General features: G+C 39.2%; 1 long non-coding RNA gene across 1 annotated transcript; it reads left to right on the top strand.

Annotated features, from left to right (window-relative positions):
- The first annotated feature begins 313 nt into the window (after positions 1–313).
- Positions 314–14,329, top strand: LOC119793200. Its single transcript, XR_005282074.1, has 4 exons — positions 314–1,391; positions 1,482–1,711; positions 10,443–10,567; positions 13,494–14,329. It is a non-coding gene; the product is annotated as an uncharacterized LOC119793200 (long non-coding RNA).
- Positions 14,330–15,453: the final 1,124 nt, after the last annotated feature.

Genomic DNA, 15,453 nt, shown 5'->3' with positions numbered 1-15,453 from the left:
TATTTATTGCTCTAGAGTCCATTGGTGTCTTACTGTACATCCAGCATGGTACTGTGTCATATGATGAGCACCTAAGAGTGGCCCATCATTCCACAAATATTTGTAGTAGAAGAATGCATGCAGCAATGAAATTGACAGGATAACCTGATGTTAATTACCGTATATTTGGGTTATATGTTTTATAATGTAAATTAATTACCAACAAAGCAGATTTACATGTGTTCTTAATCAATAAATTATGCAATACAAGGACCTGCATTATTCAGACTGATCACTGATCAGGATTATAGCAGCAGCCTGGTGAAAAGGGAACCGTGTGTTAAGTCCTACTTTCTTGTCAGTTTATGTGATAAGTGTGGTGTTTTCTTTCAGAGCACACTGTGTTGTTGTAGAGGGAAGCCGGCTCAGATCGATACAGTCACACTGTTAGCCGTTTGGATTTGGCTTTTCTTAATTGGGGATCCGTAGTGTGTATCTGTGCGTGTTTGTGTGTTGTCAGACACAAGGACCGTTATGTGTGCAAAGTCATTTTCATGTTGATAAGGCTGCTTGGACTGATATGAGAGTGCATTGCAAAGCAGGGATGTGTGCATTGCTCTATGGATTTGTATGAATGTATGTAACTTGTGTGTGTTTGTGAGTGTTTGTTGTTGTGTGCGTGCGAGGTAATGATTAGCCTTCTCTTAATGGGAAAATAACGTCAGAGCCACTGGGACGTTTAATCCATCTGAGCTGATTCTGTTTCCATCACAGCTATTGATCAACTCCAGTGACAAATCAACAGGGGGGTTACTAGTGTGTGTTTCTGTGTATGTGTAGAGAATCAAAGCCAGCGTTTTACTATGTCACAACATGAACCCCTATTGCAACACTAGACTCCAATAGGGTACTTTCCCACTTTTATTTTCTTCCATTTCTTGTTCCCTCCTTTATTTGTTTTTCATACCGTTTCTTCTCTGGGGTTGTTTAATCTTTAGATCCTACTTTCTACTATTCTCCCATCCTCTGCGCTCCTCCCTATCTTCTATCTCAAGTCTTTAAGTGGTATTGGCTTTAAAGGGGCAGCAAATCAGTTGCTGATTAATACGGAATTTTGGTGGCCATTTGTCTGCACCACTACCCCTGTCTGTGTCAACCCCCTCCCCGCCCCTCCTTTCCCCGCTTCTCCTGCTCTACCCCTCCTCCTGTTCTCCTTCCCAAGGCGGTGATGAATGATCGGCCGATTGCCGAGGGATTAGAGTCGTCACGGTTACCTGTGCTTTGACAAAGTGGTCCTGATTGGTGACCAAGGAACTCCATGTGGGGGTCATATCTCAGAATGGACTAGAGTTGGGTTATGTGTATGTGTTTAGTCTCATTTGAACCTACGTGTGGTCCGAACATCAGGAAGGGTTAGTATACACACTCTATCAGATTTGTTGCTGTGATTGGGGGCATGTCTCTGCTGAACATTTCTGCTGTGTATGTTTGTGTTTTGAAAGGGCCAAGGGTGAGCTGCTGCTCCCTTGGACACTGATGCTGCACGACAGAGATTGGCGAGGTCCCGGCAGCAATGTGACCATGCTGACACCGGAGAACCCTCTAAACGGGTGCTGGTGGACACTGATGAATCGGCGGTCGGAGGAATCGAATGCAGGCCTAATCAGTGCATGGATCTCCCTGCAGCAACATTTTTCAGTTTTGTCCTGCCTTATCAGGTGAAGGCCATCAGGTATGTCAGATTCTATTGTTCCAGCCCCTCTGTCACTCACACTTGTTAGTGATTAGGTGCATTATAGAGTATCAGAGGAAGGCCCTGATACTCAAACCATGCATGCACTTACAGGTCTAAGTCTTAACAACTAATTCTAAAACAAACTTGACATCCTTATCATATTTAACTCTCTTTTTTAATAATTTGATCAGAGGACTCCATGTTTTTTAATCATGTTAGAAGAACAATTGACAGAAGAATTGCACACAGAATTTCTCAAAACTATGAAACAGTTTGTAGCACATGATGTAAATGTGTTGTAAAGCCTTATTTCTGTTAATAGGGTAGCATTTAGGTCACGTCCATATGAAACCGGCTTGGGTGTATACACCCTTTTTCTGTCCAAGTCACAGTTACGTCAGAGTTAGATGGAAGCAAACCAAACCGACAACTGGAGACTATAAATACAAGCCAGCAAAGGACACTACACATGGAGCTTAAGAATTAGCATATTGTTTTGTTGTCATTTGGCAAAATCTACAGAGTACAGACAATTAGAATTTTTATGCCATACCTGCTGACACTGGCAAACAAAAAATGATGGTAGCTGAGGTTTAAAGCAGAACCCTAAACAGCTCTGGTTAAAAGCAAAGAAACAAGGGCAAGTCTAACTTCTTACCATGCAAATTAAATAATGTCTTTCATTAATACTGATTAGTGTTGGCTTAAGTAACGTTACACCCCCAGCTATGCAAATACAATTTGCCATAAAGAAACAACTGTTTCTTCTGTTTATAATGACCAAAGCCAGCTACATGGTTGTTTTAGAATAGAATCCAAATTTATTGTCATTCTACTGTCACAAGTACAGAGCAACAAAATGAATTCTCTGCATTTAACCCATCCCCTTGGGGAGCAGTGGGCTGCCATTGTGCAGCGCCAGTGGAGCAGTGTGGGGCTAAGGGTCTTTGCTCAGATACCCAGAGTGGCAGTCTGTGGGAGTGGGGGGAACTCACAACCTCAGGATTCAAAGCCCTATGCCCTAACCACTAGGCCGCCACTTCCCCACTGGCCTTTGGTGCAGCTAGCTAAGACTTGGATCACGCTCTGTTTTTCAGTTACCTGTCGTGGATGTAACATCATTCAGCCAGAGGCAATACGGTGAGATTGTCCATCCATGCAGTTGGTGGGTATGGGTCGATGGCGCTGATTCTGTCATATAAAGTTAATTTCTCTAACTAAATATCCTTCCCCCAGAAAGTAATCATCATCAGCGAGCCCTCACATGGACTGTTCTCCCTGCTAGTTTCTGGGAAGAACCTTCACAGCATTTGCTACAGGACCAGCAGGTTCTGCAACAGCCTTTTCCCCACTCCCATAACACTGTTGAGCTTTTTAAACTCTAATGAAGACTCTAATCACAACACTGCATCATACTTGTAAACATCATATTTGCACTACATGGGTGATTTTTTTCATAATCCCTTTAAATACAACCCAATGTTTCCTGCATTTCACACCATATTTGTTTATTTTGCACTGCACTGAACCTTTCCATATCAATGACTTTTGCACCATGTCTTTAAATTGGTTTTCCTTTTCGCCCACACTGTTAACACTCTGTTCGTTGCTGCACTTTATAAATGGAAATGTTCATTTCACTGTTGAAAGCTACTCATTCGCTGTTGAATTTTGTTTTTGTATACACTCTGTATACACAAAATGACAATAAAGTTTGTCTAAGTATTAAATAACGTTACACTACATAGTCAGATAAAATAAAAATTTCCACAGCTGTATTTTGTTTTTTAAAAAGATAACAACATTTGCTAGATACGGTTGTTAAAGTGTTTGAGGGGAATCATTATCCCTCCAGCTATGCTCAGCTAAACGAAATACGTCACAATGAGCTAAATGGGTCAATGGGACAACATTTCTTTTGATTAGCAGGCCCTATGGAGTCAAAGCGGCCACAAAACCGACAACATTTAAAACCTGCACCCAGATTAGGGAGGTTTGAAGCTGTTCACTTTTAGTGGATCCATCTTGATACCCCTAAACACTAAACCTACTAAAGACTGCTGTGTTTGCACATTTGATTCAACAGAGACCTTTCCCTACTTTGCAGGCATGTGCTGACCTAAACAAAAAAGAGAAAAACGGAGGACTTTAAAGTTGGGATTGTGTTTAAAATCTATGTTTCAGAAGTTGCTCATTTTATTGTGGATTTTAAACCAGAACCTTTTAGCTCCTCTGTTAGTGCTACAGATAAACACCAATTTTCTTTCTTCTGCTTTTATGCTTTACAACCTGCTCTTTTTCCCTCTCCATCCAAACTCTTCACCTCTGTGGGATCATCTCTGCACCATTCACTGATTTGCCTTAGTAGTACAATGCCGATAGTGCTCTTCTGGCTTTAGCTAGTTTTCTCTTAAATACTTACATTTCTTTGTGCAGATACCTACCTTACGTGTTAAAACTTTATAACCTAAAATTTTTAGAGTTCTAGCGTGTGACAGGAGGATAAAGATTTACCTGAGACTTGCAAAACAATGCCATGGTCGCACCTATAGATTATGGTATGACTGCATGTACCATTATGACCTGTCATTATTGTCTAGCATTAGCGGCATACACTGAAAAAAGTGACTTTCTGGTGCAGTAACCTCTTTTAGAGTATTCATCATAATTTCTTCTCTGTATTTTCAAGCTTCAATAAAAACTAGAGTTTCTGAAGTAAAAGGAAACCTTTTTTTAATGTAATACATGAATTTTGGGGAAAGAGTACGTTTTACTTAGACTTCCTTATACTATATAACTGTTTAATAGTACAGTCATTTGTACATAAACCTAAAAATACTACATAAACTTTACTCTAAAAATGTACCGTTTTGAAACGCACACATGGTGCATACGCACTGTAGCTCACAGCAGAAATGATTTTGCTCGGAGTCCAGACGTTATAGAATCACCCAAAGAGCAAGAGGTAGTCCCGATGACAGTTATTTTGGCAGGGTGCAACAGTACTGCAAAAGCTTGCACGCTGCTCATGGGACTGATATACTGTATGCCCTGAACTTGGCATACCCTCCCACTTTGCGCTACACTTTTGAAGTCTTCCAAAAACTTTTCCTGGAGTTGGATGGATTTAAATTGTCCCAAAAAGTAAACACCCTGAAGTTGAAATTGATTTCCTAAATGCATTCATGGCTTTATCATCGAAGTGTAGGAAAACGTGGCATCAAATGCCAAGAATAAGCAATGGGCTCCAGTTAATCTTAGTGGAAGGTTGCCTGTCATGAATCTTTTAAAATTTTTGCCGAATAAGGTATATGGTATTTCGCAAAAAATAACAGATACCTTTATTCGAATATCTAGTAGAGATTTTAATTGTTAAATAGTTTTTGCAGTACATTTTTTTATTGCATTGATTTTGTTTCATGAATGTTGTAATTGCATTCTTAAAAGTCCACTAGTCTGGACGACTGGCTTAAATGTGGAAATTGCACTGTTCCAGTGTGTAGGTTTGTAAGATTTTTATTGCATATTTGAGTAGTGACTATATTACCAGATCTGTGGTGGATGTGGTGTATACGTAATACTGTGTATTTGTTGTTTTCAAGTCGTACCAACCTTATCTTTTTTTCGGTACAAATTCCGATGCGGTACAACATAATGCACTATTACTATTAATGTCATATTTGCACTTACTTTTTCCATTTAAATAGAGGAATACATAATCTTTATGCCCCTTCTCAAAGCTTAAGTGGCTGTTTCTGTTCTGACCCTCACCCTAAGTTGTTTTGAGGATGTTTGTGTAAGTTAAATATTTTTGATCTTACATATGAATATGTTTCTGCAACAAATGTCGAAAATATCAGTTTCAGAGGGTGGTAAACTTTTTTTATTGGATATTTAAAAAGTACGATTCAACTTAGAGGGCTGCTCAGGGGTGGAGTAGATAGCACTGCTGCTTTGCAGCCAGAAGTTTCTGGATTCAATTCCTGGCCTGGGGTCTTTCTGCATGCAGTTTGCATCTTCTCCCTGTGCATGCATGGGTTCTCTCTGGGTACTCTGGCTTTCTCCCACAGTCCAAAAACATGACTGTTAATTGGCTTCTCTAAATTTCCTTAGGTGTGCATGCATGGTTGTTTGTCTCTCTATTGCCTTGAATTTTTTTGTAAAACGCTGTTTGTGCCTATGAAAAACAAGTACTCTTTACTTAATTTGTTTAAATAAATCTAAGTTACAACTTGGATGTAATTAAGTAAATGTTACTTAATATCTTCACAACTGCAACTTATGGAAAGTAAATTCACTTGATACTGGCAAATGAGTGTTTTGCTGCTTGATATTCAATTCAATTCAATTTCAGTTCAGTTTATTTCTATAGCGCCAATTCACAACACATGTCATCTCAAGGCACTTTACAGTTCAACCAGATAATACAGTCAAATTGATCAAAAGTTTTCTATCTAAGGAAAACCAGTTGATTGCATCGACTCATTGACTCGAATGCAATCCCACACACTATATTACAGCATAAAATTTTACTTAAATCATTTGTTTGCAAATACTTACAATATATTTTTAAGTAAATCTTATGAGTTGGTTATTTTCAGTGTAGCTAGCTGATATAGTCAAGGTCAATAACTTACTAAATAACATGTGTTACATTCTGTGTAGAATCAACATTTTTAAAGATGAAATACAATTTTATAACAAATACTACTTTTTTGTAAGAGGTAAGATAGGAGAATAAAAACAATTCTCTGTTGTCAGATTGAGTCAAACATTTCTTATTTCAGAAAATTAACATATATCTCCGAATTACATTAAAATCTAGAAAATGCTCAAAGAGTGCAGACCTCTGCGAAGAAGCTCCTTTCCCCCTACATATTTCGACTTCCACCATAAGTTAATACCTGTATGCACAGAATCTTAAAAAAAAAAAAATCCTGGATCCAGATGTTGATCTGGATCATCACCAAAATTTAAGGGATTGTTCCTTGCAAATTTGTACCTTTGGTAAAAATGTCATTAAAATCTGTCTTAAGTTATCCTGTACACTCATAAAAATGACTCTGAAAAAAATGAACTTTTGCTAGCTGAACAAATCCACATACAGGTGCTGGTCATAAAATTAGAATATCATGAAAAAGTAGATTGATTTCAGTAATTCCATTTAAAAAGTGAAACTTGTATATTATATTCATACATTACATACAAACTCATATATTTCAGATGTTTATTTTGTTTAATTTTGATGATTACAAATGACAACAAATGAAAATCTCAAATTCATCATATCAGAAAATTAGAATATTACTGAAGACCAATAAAAACAAAGGATTTATAGAAATGTTGGCCAACTGAAAAGTATGAACATGAAAAGTATGAGCATGTACAGCACTCAGTATTTAGTTGGGCCTCCTTTGGCCTGTATTACTGCAGCAATGCGGCGTGGCATGGAGTCGATCAGTCTGTGGCACTGCTCAGGTGTTATGATAGCCCAGGTTGCTCTAATAGTGGCTTTTAGCTCTTCTGAATTGTTGGGTCTGGTGTATTGCATCTTCTTCTTCACAATACCCCATAGATTTTCTATGGGGTTAAGGTCAGGAGAGTTTGCTGGCCAATTAAGAACAGGGATACCATGGTCCTTCAACCAGGTACTGGTAGCTTTGGCACTGTGTGCAGGTGCCAAGTCCTGTTGGAAAATGAAATCTGCATCTCCAAAAAGTTGGTCAGCTGCAGGAAGCATGAAGTGCTCTAAAACTTCCTGGTATGTGGCTGCGTTGACCGTGGACCTCAGAAAACACAATGGACCAACACCAGCAGATGACATGGCACCCCAAACCATCACTGACTGTGGAAACTTTACACTGGACTTCAAGCAACGTGGATGAAGTGCCTCTCTTCTTTTCCTCCAGACTCTGGGACCTTGATTTCCAAAGGAAATGCAAAATTTACTTTCATCAGAGAACATGACTTTGGACCACTCACCAGCAGTCCAGTCCTGTTTCTCTTTAGACGCTTCTGACGCTGTCTGTGGTTCAAGAGTGGCTTGACACAAGGAATGCGACAGCAGAAACCCATGTCTTTCATACGTCTGTGTGTGGTGGTTCTTGAAGCACTCACTCCAGCTGCAGTCCACTCTTTGTGAATCTCCCCCACATTTTTGAAGGGGTTTTGTTTCACAATCCTCTCCAGGGTGCGGTTATCTCTCTTGCTTGTACACTTTTTTCGACCACATCTTTTCCTTCCCTTCGCCTCTCTATTAATGTGCTTGGAAACTGAGCTCTGTGAACAGCCAGCCTCTTTAGCGATGACCTTTTGTGTCTTGCCCTCCTTGTGCAAGGTGTCGATGGTCGTCTTTTGGACAACTGTCAAGTCAGCAGTCTTCCCCATGATTGTGTAGCCTATAGAACTAGACTGAAAGACCATTTAAAGGCTTTTGCAGGTGGTTTGAGTTAATTAGCTGATTAGAGTGTGGCACCAGGGGCCATCAATTTTGAACCTTTTCACAATATTCTAATTTTCTGATATGATGAATTTGAGATTTTCATTTGTTGTCATTTGTAATCATCAAAATTAAACAAAATAAACATCTGAAATATATGAGTTTGTATGTAATGTATGAATATAATATACAAGTTTCACTTTTTAAATGGAATTACTGAAATCAATCTACTTTTTCATGATATTCTAATTTTATGACCAGCACCTGTATATCTGCATGGTATCATTTTATTGATTCTGTTCAACACATTAAAAAATATATAATAATTTAAAAGGAAATGTTTACATACACCAAATTTACAATAAAATTATTCTGAAAGACTTTACTTATAAGTTCACAAGGCTGCCTTATAATTCAATTACATTTCAATTTATATAACGCCATTTCATCTCAAGGCACTTTACAGAGACAATTCATTCAGATCATTAAGTCAGACTGGTTAAAAGTTTTCTATCTTATAGTGAACTCAAGAATTTTAGGTTACATTGCATGACCCATAAAATGTTCATACATATTGTGTTACATCAATTAAATATTACAAAATCATTATTAAACCAATTACTTTTGGTATTTTGAATGGTAAGAAATGGTGTCACCTCAAAGAGGGGCTTGAATCCCTTTTTTTGAGTGTACACAGACAGACAGACAGACAGACAGACAGACAGAAAAACAAACAAAGGCAGTGTCTAAATATCCACCCTAATCACTATATAGGGCACTATATGGTGCTTACGCCATTTTAAATGAGTGTCTGAACGTCAAGTGGATTAAAAAGTAGTGGACTAGAAATTTCCCACAATGCACCTTGAAAAATAGTGATCACCCATGGTCACTAGACGATCGGATATATCCTGGAATGCTTAACGAGGAGAGCTCCCCTCGCAAAGCATTATGGGATTTGCTGTCACAGCGGCCGACTGTCAGTAAAGGAGATAACTGCAGATAACAAAGATAGCGCAGGCACCATTCGGGAAGGCAGAGTCACGTGACCAATTGAGAGTGAAAAGTAGTGATCATCTATCCAGACAGTAAGCTAACTGATTTCACTATAAAGTCACTAAATAGTCCTTACTCTATATAGTGATTGAGGGATCTAGGGGTTAGGGTGAGCATTCGGTCCCAGCCAAAGACACACTCAAACTCTCCTAATAACATAACCTCCTTCGTGGAGGTTAAAATGAAAATTGGCTTGTTTTTTGGTTATATAAAAATAAAAAAAAGTCCTAAATCCAAATCTTATGTGCAAACTTCTGTGTAGAAGGTTAACAAACCTAAATATGAATTGAAGATGACTCAACTCTTTTTGTGGTTTCAAACAATCCTGAAATAGATGAGGGGGACTTTCTCTGGTCGGGGGAACCCTTTGAGAAGATCTCCTCTGTCCCTTCAGGCAATGTGAGGATGAAGAATGGAGAGATGGAGATGTGAAAAAGATGTATAGTTTGGATGGAAGATGATTATATCAGGGCAGTAAAGGTTGAAGAAGAGCCTTGACTAATTATAGTCATCTATTACAGACACAATTAAAATCTAGCTAATTTACTGCAGCTCGACGCTCATACAGCCGGCTGATTTATACTGGACGTCAATGACACCCAAAGGACAGAATCACACTCTCTCACACACACACATGCACTTGTAGGAATAAAAACTCAATACATCATTTTTTTTTCTATTCTTTTAACATTATCCAGATGCTGAATAAAGCAAAAACTTTAAAGATAAACAGTTATAAACCAGACATTTAAAAAAAATATGTTTAGACAAGCATCTCAACGTCTTGACATTTCTTAGTGAACAGGAACTATAGTTTGCCAGGTTTATTTAACTTGTATTTGATTTTAGAGCAAACAATCTAAAAGTGGATGCTCCAAACTCTACTGATGATAAAATATCAGGCTGAATGTAAGATAATAGCGGTTTATTTATCATGCTGAGAAAACATTTTATGTCATATTGCTGAATTGCATCATATCATGTCAATAGCAATATTAAGCAAGACGGATCATGTGATTAGATTTTTTTCAGAGTACAAAGAATAAAGGACTGTTGCAAGTAACTCATTACATTTGATTAATAACGGTGCATCTAAATCAACTTTTTTGTGCATTACAAAGGTTTATACAGAAAAAACAAACAAGTTAGCTAACCTCTAGTTTAATTAACTTTAACTAAATAACAGCTGCTTGCTCTTATGCTAGCTCATGTTTTTCAATTCCGATTCTTTAGGTACATGGTGGCTCAAGGCCTGGGTTTGATTCCTGGCCCCTTTCTGAATGGAGTTTGCATGCCTCCCCTATGAATGCCTGGTTTCTCTCCAGGTACCTTGGCTTCCTCCCACAGTCAGTAAAAAGGTAGGTTAATCTGCATCTCTAATTTGTCTTAGGTGAGAGTGTGCAGGATTGTGTGTCTATTATCCCTTTCTGGCCCAAAAACCCTTTTAAACCCGGGAAAAGGTCGGCTTTTAGTGCCAGTGGGAACAGCTCACTGACGCTGTAGACCCGGGTCAAAAGTCTCGCCAGGCAAGTCAAAATCACCTCGGCTCTGTTTAGCATAGTGTGGGTACACCAGAGCCAGGTTGGCCTGCAAAATTAAGAAATACCATTGAGCGCAACATACGGACGTCAACACATCACGGCCATCAAGTTTTTTGTGTGATATTATTCAATTAATTTGTGAGTTATTTAAAAAGATTTTGATCTTAGAATTGTTTGTTGAACTACTCATTTGTTGGGAAGATATTGTCAACATACATGTTCCCCGTTACAGCATAGCTTTAATAAATATTTTTCTGAAGGATGGCTGTGATTAAAGTTCTTATAGGTTGTAAACTTGGCTGTCAGCTCTACTTTGCTTTCTGCATCTGGAAAAGACTTAAGGCTGGTTTTCTCAGGGGATGCTGCAGAAGTAAGAAGCAGAGAGGCAGCTTGTAGAAACAACACAAGAACACTTTCGATATTACTGGGACACATTTGGGCTCGATGTCAGTTGGAGTTGGACTCCACTATAAAGAGCTGTTTGATTAGTGAGAGGCCTGGGTTTAGATTGTTCCTGATCCTGTTGGATGGGCTCATTGACAGAAGCAACAGTGGTTGTTGAGAGGAGAATGAGGCAGTGGGTAGCACTGCTGCCTTGCAACAAGAACGTTTTGGGTTTGATTCCCGGCCCAAAGTCTTTCTGCATGAAGCTTGCATGGTCTCACTCCGGTGCTCCAGCTTCCTCCCACAGCCCAAAAACATGAGGTTAAAGGAATAGTACACCCAAAACATGATTAGCCTTCATTTTCTACTCACACCCATGCTGAACAACACTCTGGAGTACTTTTTTGATATCTCAAATGCATCTGGAGATCTGGGAGGCTTCTTGCTGTCTGCTGACATTCAAATAATGGAGGTCTATTGAGCCCGAGACAGAAAGGTCCATAAAAGTCCAGAAAAAACGTGTCAATATTCCTCCATACTGCTCGTCCAATGTATTCCAAGTGTTGAGTGGGTAGCATCCAGAATTTACTCGAAACAAAGTCATTTAGAATGTTTTTAGAGCCTAAACAGTAGTGTATAGGATTTCCTGAAAGCGCGCACGTGCGCGATCACGACGCTACGGAAGCCGGCAGACCAAACCAGCGCATTCAGCTCGGCAAAGAACTCATGCTCTTCCTCAACACTGAAGTCCTCAGACATTTTTCTTTCTTTGTTTCTTTCTTTGCACAGGTAAACGGCACATTTCTTCTTCTACACTTGCATTATTGGAAGAGCAGATGCTGAATGCGCACTTTCATCTGGTTTGGTCTGCCGGCTTCCGTAGCGTCATGAACGCGCCGGCGCGCGCTTTCAGGAAATCCTATACACTACTGTTTATGCTCTAAAAACATTCTAAATGACTTTGTTTCGAGTAAATTCTGGATGCTACCCACTCAGGACACTTGGAATACATTGGACGAGCAGTATGGAGGAATATTGACACGTTTTTTCTGGACTTTTATGGACCTTTCTGTCTCGGTCACCATAGACCTCCATTATTTGAATGTCAGCAGACAGCAAGAAGCCTCCCAGATCTCCAGATGCATTTGAGATATCAAAAAAGTACTCCAGAGTGTTGTTCAGCATGGGGGTGAGTAGAAAATGAAGGCTAATCATGTTTTGGGTGTACTATTCCTTTAAATGGATTCTCTAGATTCTCCTTAGGTGTGACTCTGTGTGTGAATGGTTGCTTGTTTTCCCTGTGTACCCAAACTCTTTCCTGTAGACAGCTGAAGATAGGCACCAGCACCCCTTATGACCCCAGCTGGGATAAAGCATGATGGAATGCATTTATATTCACCATTTTTAATGCAAGCGAGGATCTTAAAAACTTTAGAGACCGCAGTGTCTCATTCCTGAGGTATATTGGACTTGAATGGGAGTTGCATGGACAGATTGGGGCTTAATCTGATGTAATAAAAGGTAATTTCTGAGGTAATCCATGAGAATCTTGATCCAGCATACAAGGTGCTGAAGTGGGATTCATCACTGCACCTTTAGAGACAGGTCAACAAGTTGAACAAATGCTCTTACGCATCACAACCCCATAGTCAATGAAGAAGTTTGACTTTCTGACCGGAAAACCTCCTGGGCACCTTCTTTAGAGGTTGTTAAGGCAATATCTCACTATGTGGAGACTTTAGGGCAGACTTCGAGTTTACTGGATGTTTTTTTTATTTGCATTTTATCAATTTATTAGTGGCCTCTACTTGAAACAATTTTAAAGTTGGACAAACAACTATTGCAAGGGACATCTAATGATTTTAGGACTTGCTCTTTATCTGTAGTGTTTTTGCACATTCTTTTAGAGTCTGGGCATAAAGCATATCCTTGATGCAAACCTGGTGTTCAGCAAAGCCCACAAGAAGAACCTAAAACTTGTGATGTATTGGTAGTCTTATTTCGCTGTTATGTTTTAGATTTTTTATCTCAACAAAAACCAGTGCACATGAAAAAAAAGATGAATAAAGGCAAAGAAACAAAGCAAAGGAGAGAGAGCAGTTTGTCAGCAATATTCTTTACCATTTAATTGCTTGTCAAGGTGTTTGGTTGCTGCGGCAACAAGGCTCCACCTCCAGCTGGGACAGGTCATAATCCTCAATCTGCTCCACCCATAAATATATTAATACAGCCAAAAATCCTGACAGTAGACCCTCCCACACTGGCTCAGTCTACCAATGGAAAGATAGCACTCTCTCTCTCACTTTCTCTCTCTCTCTCTCGCTCTCTCTCACTTTCTCTCTCTCTCTCTCTCTTTTAGCACCCCTCAGGTGATGCAGCACTTTAAGGGTTAAGTCGGCAGCATACTGGATCTCTGCAGAGGTGACAGATGCTTCCTATCCCACCCAGCACCACAGGGGAACGGGAGACACTCAGCATACCAATGAGCCACCGTCTGACACACACGCGTGCAGACACACATGCACATTTATATGCAAGCATGCACACGGACACACATATGCACAGGAACACGCCGACTTGGACACACACACTTCACCTTCTGGGCTATATAAAAGATGTCATATTTATGATAATCAGCTGTATGAGCATCATTTATGCATCTTCTTGATTTGTATGAATGTAATAAAACAAATAGATGTGCATGACTTCTCTTCCAGCAGGAGTCAAAAAGATGTGATCTTTTGTCTCAACACATGACCTTTTATAGAGGGCCGTCGCACACGACAGCCAGGAACACTGGCATAAATACAGATAGTCTCAAGCATATGGTCCAAACACAGTACATACACACAGGCAGACACATACACACGCAATAAAAGTGACAGCTGTCGTCATGATGGAGCACCCAAAGAAGAGGAAGTGAAGGCTTAGGCACCACGCAACATGGTGTCGAGAAGACCCGCTATTCATTTTCAGCTTAATATGTTCCAGCCCATTGGAAAAACATTGCAGCATATAATGTAAGCAATTTCATATGCGCACACGGCTCCCACACAGCTTTCCTCTCCGAAGCACCGGGCGAAATGAAGAGACCAGATTAAGATGATGGTTGACTGACTTCAAAAATAACCCAGAGCCTGAACAGGGTGGGGAGATGTCCAGTCGTGTGTAGCATCAAGAAAACATCTAAACTTCTATATGTGTTTGTGTCTCTGTGTTTGTGTGTTAATTAATCTGGTCCCATCAGTGTCTCTGTTCTGCACTTCTGAACACTCGCTCTCCATCGCCTGGTGTGGTGTTTAGCCAGCAAAGCGGAAAAGATCATCAGCGGTATGACATGGAACGGATGGCTCTACAAACATGGATGCAAATAGGGGGGGAAAACTGGAAAGGACACATACATTTTCCTTAGAAATGCCTGGCCATTGACAGTTTTTATCTTTAAGATCCAATTTTTCCCCCTTTTTTTAGGACTACCATTCTCAGTCATATATAAAATAAAATAAAATAAAATGACTATTACCTCCATTTATACATCACATTTTTTTTTACTTAATGGGAATTTGAAAAATCCTCATTAAGTTAAAAAAAACTAACATTACGGCATGAATATATGATGTTGATCTATCTGATTATAGACAAAAAAAATAGTAGTAGTTCTCCCAGTGTAGTTGCATTATTTCCTATGCTGCCATGTGTGCTGGCATTTTGAAAAAGGTCTTATGTTGGTGTAACTGAGAGGAATATTTGTTATCATACATTCCTGTCATATCTTTGAAGTATGTCAGTCACATTGGAAGCACTACTGTTCTGAATTGTCCACATGTATTGGCATCAAAGGAGTGAAATTTACTAAGTTTACTTCTTTTTCTGTCATCAGCTGACCCTCTAAGAAAAATCACTCCTCTATAAATGCTTCAAAATAGTCACATAGTATTAATTGATCAGAGTTTTAGTCCAGCTATCAGTAACAGTTTCCATTTTACGCAACCTGCATGCCAGAGTGAGTTAATATTCATTAACCGGAGCATGCACAGACCACATAGCATAATATGAGATTACCCAACATAATTTCAAATCATTGCTGCAATATCTGAGTCACTGTTACATTGATAAGATCTTTTTTTTTTTTTTTTTGCTGTAAAATTTATAAGGTGATGTCAGAACATTTATTTCATAAGATTTTGGAGAGAAAAGCAGATTTACAAGTGTGGTATTAGTGATATGGTGGTATTAGTTTTGATGCATTAATAAACAGGTGGATAAATCTGTAGGTTTTGCTTTTCAAAATTTGACCTAAAGTTGACAGATCCTCAAAA

This window comes from Cyprinodon tularosa, unplaced genomic scaffold, assembly GCF_016077235.1.
Source record: "Cyprinodon tularosa strain WSP-4 unplaced genomic scaffold, ASM1607723v1 ctg443, whole genome shotgun sequence".
NCBI classification, from domain to species: Eukaryota; Metazoa; Chordata; class Actinopteri; order Cyprinodontiformes; family Cyprinodontidae; genus Cyprinodon; species Cyprinodon tularosa.
Note: the sequence above shows the minus strand (reverse complement) of the source record. Positions and strands in the feature narration are given on the sequence as shown.